This window comes from Danio rerio, chromosome 1 (genome assembly GCF_049306965.1).
Source record: "Danio rerio strain Tuebingen ecotype United States chromosome 1, GRCz12tu, whole genome shotgun sequence".
Classification (NCBI taxonomy): Eukaryota; Metazoa; Chordata; class Actinopteri; order Cypriniformes; family Danionidae; genus Danio; species Danio rerio.
The window spans coordinates 1,867,501-1,875,000 of NC_133176.1; the positions used below are offsets into that span (position 1 = coordinate 1,867,501).

Sequence of the window (7,500 nt, forward strand, 5' to 3'; positions counted from 1 at the left end):
ACCCGCAGTTTGGAACGCACGTTATTACGGGTTCTAATATCTGTTTGTTAAACCAAAAGTTTTTGAAGTAATGTTATTGTATAAATTGTAAGCAAATGACATTTGTCTCCTCCCTTTTTTGCTGATCTGAAAAACAGTTCGATCCGTGACTCAAAAACCGTAGTGTGTCCGAACCATGAGATTTGTCATTCGTTACAACACTACCATACACATTCATTCTAATACAAACACACTCATACACCACGACCAATTTAGTTCATCAATTCCCCTATAGTGCATGTGTTTGGACTGTAGGGGAAACCGGAGCACCCTGGAGGAAACCCACGACAAAACCAAACTCCACACAGAAATGCCAACTAGCCCAGTTGGGCCTCGAACCAGTGACCTTCTTGCTTCGAGGCCAGAGTGCTAACCACTGTGCCACCCCATAATTTATTTATTTATTAATTTCAGTAAAATACAATTATTTGATTACAATAAATAGGGTTTATTAAATGCTAAAACAGCTTGCCATAAAGCTGCCAGTTTTAAAATAATGTAAATCACCAAAGAGAAATGTAGAAGAAAAGGCCACGGTGTCTGGAAGGAGTCAAAAGCGTCCAGACTCTAAGCTTCACAGTCAGAGTCCAAACACGACACGTGTTCCCCAGCGCACTTATGCTTTCATCCAATTTACAGATTAGCATTTCACTGATATTTGGGCTGAAATTCCTCCCTGAAGCGCCACTTCTGTATTTATATATTTGTTTATTTTCTCTCTTCCTCAAAAGAGAGATAAGAGAATTTTCCTGTTAAGTTTTTCAGTTTTCAGCCTTCACATTCGTCGCAAAGTTCAGGTCAACATCAGTACGAGGATAAAGAAGAAAATCTTAAGAGTTATTTATTTAATTTTTTATGTATTCATCGACTGGCTTTTTTGGAAACAGAGAGATAAGCAGAGGCTGAAGGTTATTACCTTCACTTTGTGTGTCTGAGGGCCTGAGTAAACACAAAATGGATTTAGATTGCATTTCTATTCCTCCGCAGAGACCGCCGCTCAGCTTGCTGATATTGGACCAACAACGCTTCTGGAATTAGCAAAGAGGACACAGAATCGGGATCTTTTTCCCACTTTGTTGGCCTCTTCTGGAACTACAGGTCAGTTTCTGTTGAATGGGAAAAGTCTGATAACCGGCGCGTTGTGTTTGCTTCTTTTTGTCCGCAGCGCAGGACCGTCAGTGTGCTGGTTGTCAGCGCAGGCAGGATGAATAATAGTTTGTCTCCCTGGGGGACGTTTTTAATGTGTTTATTGCATCAGATAATTGCGGATGGAAAACAGAGGCCCTCAGATTCCCTGCGAGTGAATGACAAAGAGTTGCTGATTATTAATGAACGCAGAGAATAGAGGACTCAGGTAAACACTAACAAAACGGTTACCGTGGCGACCATTATATCAAAACTAAAATGAATTTAGCTAAAGCAAAAGTATGGCTCTCTAAAATATATATATGTACAATATGTATGTGTATGTAAAATATATATGTACATATATGGGCGAAGCAGTGGCGCAGTAGGTAGTGCTGTTGCCTCACAGCAAGAAGGTCACTGGGTCGCTGGTTCGATCCTCGGCTCAGTTGGCGTTTCTGTGTGGAGTTTGCATGTTCTCCCTGCGTTCGCGTGGGTTTCCTCCGGGTGCTCCGGTTTCCCCCACAGTCCAAAGACATGCGGTACAGGTGAATTGGGTAGGCTAAATTGTCCGTAGTGTTTGAGTGAGTGTGCATGAGTGTTTGTGGATGTTTCCTAGAGATGGGTTGCGGCTGGAAGGGTATCCGCAGTGTAAAAATGTGCTGGATAAGTTGGCAGTTCATTCCGCTGTGGCGACCTCAGATTAATAAAGGGACTAAGCCAACAAGAAAATTAATATTAATATATATATATATATATATATATATATATATATATATATATATATATATATATATATATATATATATATATATTTATATATATATATATATATATATTTATATATATATATATATATATATTCAGTTAACAGAACTAAATTAATCATACTATAAAATCAAAAGTGGCTTGAAAGTTGGTTGCAGAGAATAAAGATTTCAGATAAGTATTTTATCATCCTTAAATATTTTTATTATTATTATAATAATTATTTATGTATTTTATTATTAATATATTATATGATTTTTGTTCTAAACATGCTGGAAACAAAAACAGAATTGACTCAATAAATTTAAGGCAACAAACTTCAAAACTTTTTTGAGTTTACTTAAGGGTGCTTTCACACCTGTGAATCGATTAGTTTGTTCCGAAACAGGAAATACAATTGTTACATTGTTGCTCTTTGTTCTTGGCTTCGCTTTCACATGGCAAAGTTTCTAAACGGACCAAAAGAGCTAAAACAAGTCACATGCGAGTAAACTCTCCTCACATTGGTCAGAGTTACATGGTTTATTTTGCAGAGTCCTGCTCAGCTGTCTGGTGTCCTTATTTCAATGCAGAGGTCACTAACCTTTTGCAAACTGAGAGCTACTTCTTGGGTACCGATTAGTATGAAGGGCTACCAGTTATTAAATAACACATTTTTCTTAAATTACTTTTAATTATATGTTATTGTTAATAATTAATGATATTCATCTTAGTGAAGACATTGATCATGCTGATGATTTCTCACAGTAGTTGTCAACAAGGATTTAACAAGGTAGATAAATATCAATATGAAACACTTCATTTGTCTGAAATTGTTTTAAAAGATTTTTAATATATAACTTAAAGTAATTTTCAAATTTACACCAATGCAAGTGTGATTAAAAAAGAATATTTATAAAAATATTGAATGCAGCTTACTCATATGTGGTGCTATGGTGAGCTATTTTCTAGAACAGGCCTGCGGGCAACTCATGTGAACCTGGCGGGCTACCTGGTGCCCACTGTAACCATGTTGGTGACCCTTAATGTATGATGATGAGCAATAAACACATCATAAGCGAAAAGTTGTGCTTTCATTTTGAATGGTGACGCCCACAGACATCATCTCCAAGTATAAATCAGAGGTAAGACTTTCTCATACACAGCAGTTGGCTTACATTATAGAGAGAAATAACATATAAACTAAGACTGAAGTTTGGTCAATTTAACGGTTAAACAGCTCTCGTTAATAGTTAACATGCTTTCACTTTCGTATTTTACATGAAACGCACATTTATCGGTAGAAATGACCTCCGGCCCTACTCATCATTCTCTCCTCATATAGCCGTATATATGCCTATGACATATCCATGATATATAGCCGAGCAGATCGTATCACTTTCTCACTATATTATCGATAGTAGCATTTTAACATTCAGGTTTCCATAAAAATTTCCAAAAATCACCCTACATTGTACATATTCTTATTATAATTTTCCAAATGTGTTACATGCAATTACTTGTGAAACTCCCTGGCAATTATGCAAAGCTCCAGGATTTGAGGCAGGAGTGGATGTCTGATTTTCGGTTGTGGAGTTTTTTGACCCAGCGTGTCGTCTGGGAGAGACTGATTTGCTTTAGCCATTAACCTCTGGATGGTCCTAATTACAGAACTCAGATACGGGACGTCACATGACACGGACAGGTAATTAAACACAGTGGCCTTTATGCGCCAGAACACCAGGGTTGCCAGGTCCATGAATTTCCAGCAGAATTGGGCTACTTTTAATCACTTGCTGCAGGTTATTTTTTTAGTCTGTGGGTTAAAGATTTGACATAATGCATCAATTATTTTAAGATAGTTGCATTGAAATATTGTATTCTGCCAAATTGATGTTCTACCATTGATAAAAACTGTGCTATGCTGATGAAACGGAGTGAGCACACTTTTGTTTCTATAGTAACGGACTGGCAGGACTCTCCAGGATTGTAGATAAATATTAATAACTTGGAAGGAATATGTAGAATAAAGTTTTCCAATTTAATTAGGAATATCTTCTATGTTTCTAGGTTTTTTATTAATCTTTAATTGATTCATTTCACAATTTTGGGCTTTACTTCTGAGTTTTTCTAAACTCATCCATTACATTTTTACCTATACAGCTAGTTTTGAATGGCCACTGGGCTAGTTTTGATTGGTCATTGGGCTACTGTGATTGGGCTAGTTTTTTATTGGTTTCTGGGTTAGTTTTGGCTTGTGTTGAGTGGTCATTTGGGCTAGTTTTAATTGGCCATTGAGCTAGTATTTATTGGTCATTGGGCTAGTTTTGTCTGGGCTAGTTATGGTTGGCTAATAGATTAGGTTTGATCAGCCACTGAGCTCGTTTTGATTGGACATTGGGTTAATTTTGATTGGCCACTGGGCTAGTCTTGATTGGCAATTAGGTTAATTTTAATTGGCCACTGAGCTAGTATTGACTGATCATTGGGTTTATTTTGATTGGCCACTGGGCTAGTTTTGATTGGCCACTGGGCTAGTTTTGATTGGTCATTGGGCTACTGTGATTGGGCTAGTTTTTTATTGGTTTCTGGGTTAGTTTAGGCTAGTGTTGAGTGGTCATTGGACTAGTTTTATTGGCCATTGAGCTACTATTTATTGTTCATTGGGTTGGTTTTGACTGGGCTAGTTTGATTGGCCAATAGATTAGGTTTGATCAGCCACTGAGCTGGGTTCATTTTGATTGGCCACTGGGCTAGTCTTGATTGGTCATTGGGTTCGTTTTGATTAGCCACTGGGCTAGTTTTGATTGGTCATTGGGCTACTTTGATTGTGCTAATTTCTTATTGGTCTCTAAGTAAGGTTTGGCTAGTTTTGAGTTGTCATTGGGCTAGTATTTATTGGCCATTAAGTCAGTTTTGATTGGGCTATTTTTAATTGGCCACTGGGCTAGTTTTGATTTGTCTTTTGGGTTAATTTTGATTGGCTACTGGACACGTTTTGATTGGCCATTGGGCTGGTTTTGATAAACCACTGGGCTAGTTCTCATTGGCCATTGGGTTGGTTTTGATTGGCCACTGGGGTAGTTTTAATTGGCTATTGGGTTGGTTTTGATTGGCCACTGGGATAGTTTTAATTGGTCATTGGGCTAGTTTTGTTTAGGCTAGTTTTGATTGTCATTACAGTAGTTTTAATTGATCATTGGGTTAGTTTTAATTATTCTAGTTTAGATTGGCCCTAAGCAAGTTTTGACTGGTCATTTAGTTGTTGTTTTTTTGGCCACTGGGGTAGTTTTCATTGGCTATTGGGTTGGTTTTGATTGGCCACTGGGGTAGTTTTAATTAGTCATTGGGCTAATTTTGTTTGGGCTAGTTTTAATTGTCCATTAAAGTAGTTTTAATTGATCATTGGGTTATTCTAGTTTTGATTGGCCGCTGGGCAAGTTTCGATTGGTCATTGAAGTAGTTTTGAGTGGCCATTGAAATCGTTTTAATTGACAATTGGGTTAGTTTTGATTAAGCTAGTTTTTATTTACCACTGGGCTAGTTTTGGTGTGAAAACCTGGCACCCTTGCAGCGGTGGCATATTTTGAGTTTTAACAATATTGGGCTAGTTTGATTGGCAATTGGGCTGTATTGTTGTGAAAACCTGGCAACCCTGCAGCACACAGCTCTGTACAGTCTCGTCTTCATACAGTCAATGGTGTCTAATTCCCCAGATCCACTTTGAGCAGGCCAAGGGTTCGAACGAAGCCCAGCGCGATAAGTCATGGGGATTTGCTGTGATTTTCTGGGATGGAGCCGCTCGGGCTTTGATGTCTCCAGTTTCCTAAAATTAGACCCTGAATGGAGCGGCGCACAGGTAAAAAGAGGTGCCTTTGAGAAATGATCCGGGGCCACAGGTTAAAGTGGACTAATTTACTTTACTGTCACGGGCCTGTCAAAGCACAGAGAGAAACAGCTGAAAAATAGATTCGCAGGAACAAGAACTTTAATAATACGACTGCTTTAAATATCTGTAGCGTTTTCATTTTCAAGGGCGTCAGAGCTCGAGGGAGCGACGCTTTCAGAGCGACTCCATCAGCAGAGAACGGGTCACTAAAGTTGAGCTTCTAAAGTTTGAGCTAAATGATCCTCCTCTTTCTGTTGACCTGTTTTTTTAATCTGAAGTGTTCAGCTTTCATTTAAGGACAAATATAAATATTTTCATCTCTGCTGCTGACAAAAAGACTACAGAGTGTTTTCATGACACATAGTCAGCCATATTGATGAGCAAAATGTAAACAATGCCACTAAACTCAACAAATTTTTTATATTTTGCTCATTATTTCTGCTGAAAATTATCAATTATCATCAAGAACTAAAATATTTTGTTGGGAAAATATATTGTATATGCATAAATTTGACATGCGAAAATTACTTGATTTCAATTTTGTGTTATGTCTCCATGCCTCCTCATTGATTTCACTTTTTGTTTGTCGAGTATGAGCTTGTTTAACCCCCTGGGGTCGAAGACCGCGTTTACGCGTTCTGACAAGTGTTTACCTCATTGAGCTGAAATGAACCTAAATAACACTTTCAGTTTTGATCATACAGATAAGATCAATAGATCAATCCAATCTGTTGGGTGTCTAGTTTTAAATGTGTACACTCACAACAAAAACAAATGTGTGTGCTTTTGCAAAACAAGGATAATAAGCAGTGTAGGCATTCTGTCATTTCTCTCTGTGAACTGTTTTTAGAAACGCATCAGTTAAATGCACTGAAACTCCGCGAAACAAAACACCCAGACATGAGACGCATATCTTCATAAAGCTTGAAGTGTCTACTTTTCAATGCAGCTATGCATTGTATGTATGTATGTGTGTATATATATATATATATATATATATATATATATATATATATATATATATATATATATATATATATATATATATATATATATATATATATATATATACAGGGTCTAATATATATATATATATATATATATATATATATATATATATATATATATATATATATATGCATTATTATATGTATATCATAAAAATAAATACTTGTTTACAATACAGGTGCTGTTCTGTTTAAAATTCATATGTGGTAACTGAGTTTATTAGGTTAACTAGTATCAAATTATTTTGTGTGATAGTTAAATATATTTTAAATAAACTGCAAACAAAAATATATATTATAAACTTATTTTTTTCTAAGAAAAAAAAAATTCTTTCGTGAAACTTTTAGTCACATACCTGGCTTGTGATATATATATATATATATATATATATATTATTGTTATTATTATTATTATTATTATAACATGAACATAATATAATGTATACAGGGTTTTCGCAGGGTCTTAAAAAGTCTCAAATTTGAAAATCGTTAAAAAAAGTTTTAGTCCCTAAAAAGTCTTAAATTTGTTGTTCTAAGTCTTAAATATTTTTGCACAGGACTTATTTTTCGATGTCCATGTATCGCTACATCTAATGCTCATTTAAATTAGTTTTTTGGTGTTGTTGTTTAGTTTTCGTGGTGTTGTATAGGGTTGGGTGATGTACGATGTCTAATGTGAAACGATGATGGAAG

At 36.1% G+C, this 7,500-nt stretch overlaps 1 long non-coding RNA gene across 4 annotated transcripts in view; it reads left to right on the top strand.

Annotated features, from left to right (window-relative positions):
- LOC141384236 (uncharacterized) overlaps positions 1–7,500 on the top strand; it is a 98,673-nt gene that overhangs the window by 25,877 nt on the left and 65,296 nt on the right. For all 4 annotated transcript variants that reach the window (XR_012405303.1, XR_012405294.1, XR_012405297.1 and 1 more), the window contains exon 2: positions 1,027–1,137. This is a non-coding gene — a long non-coding RNA (uncharacterized lncRNA). The remainder of the gene's footprint in view (positions 1–1,026; positions 1,138–7,500) is intronic.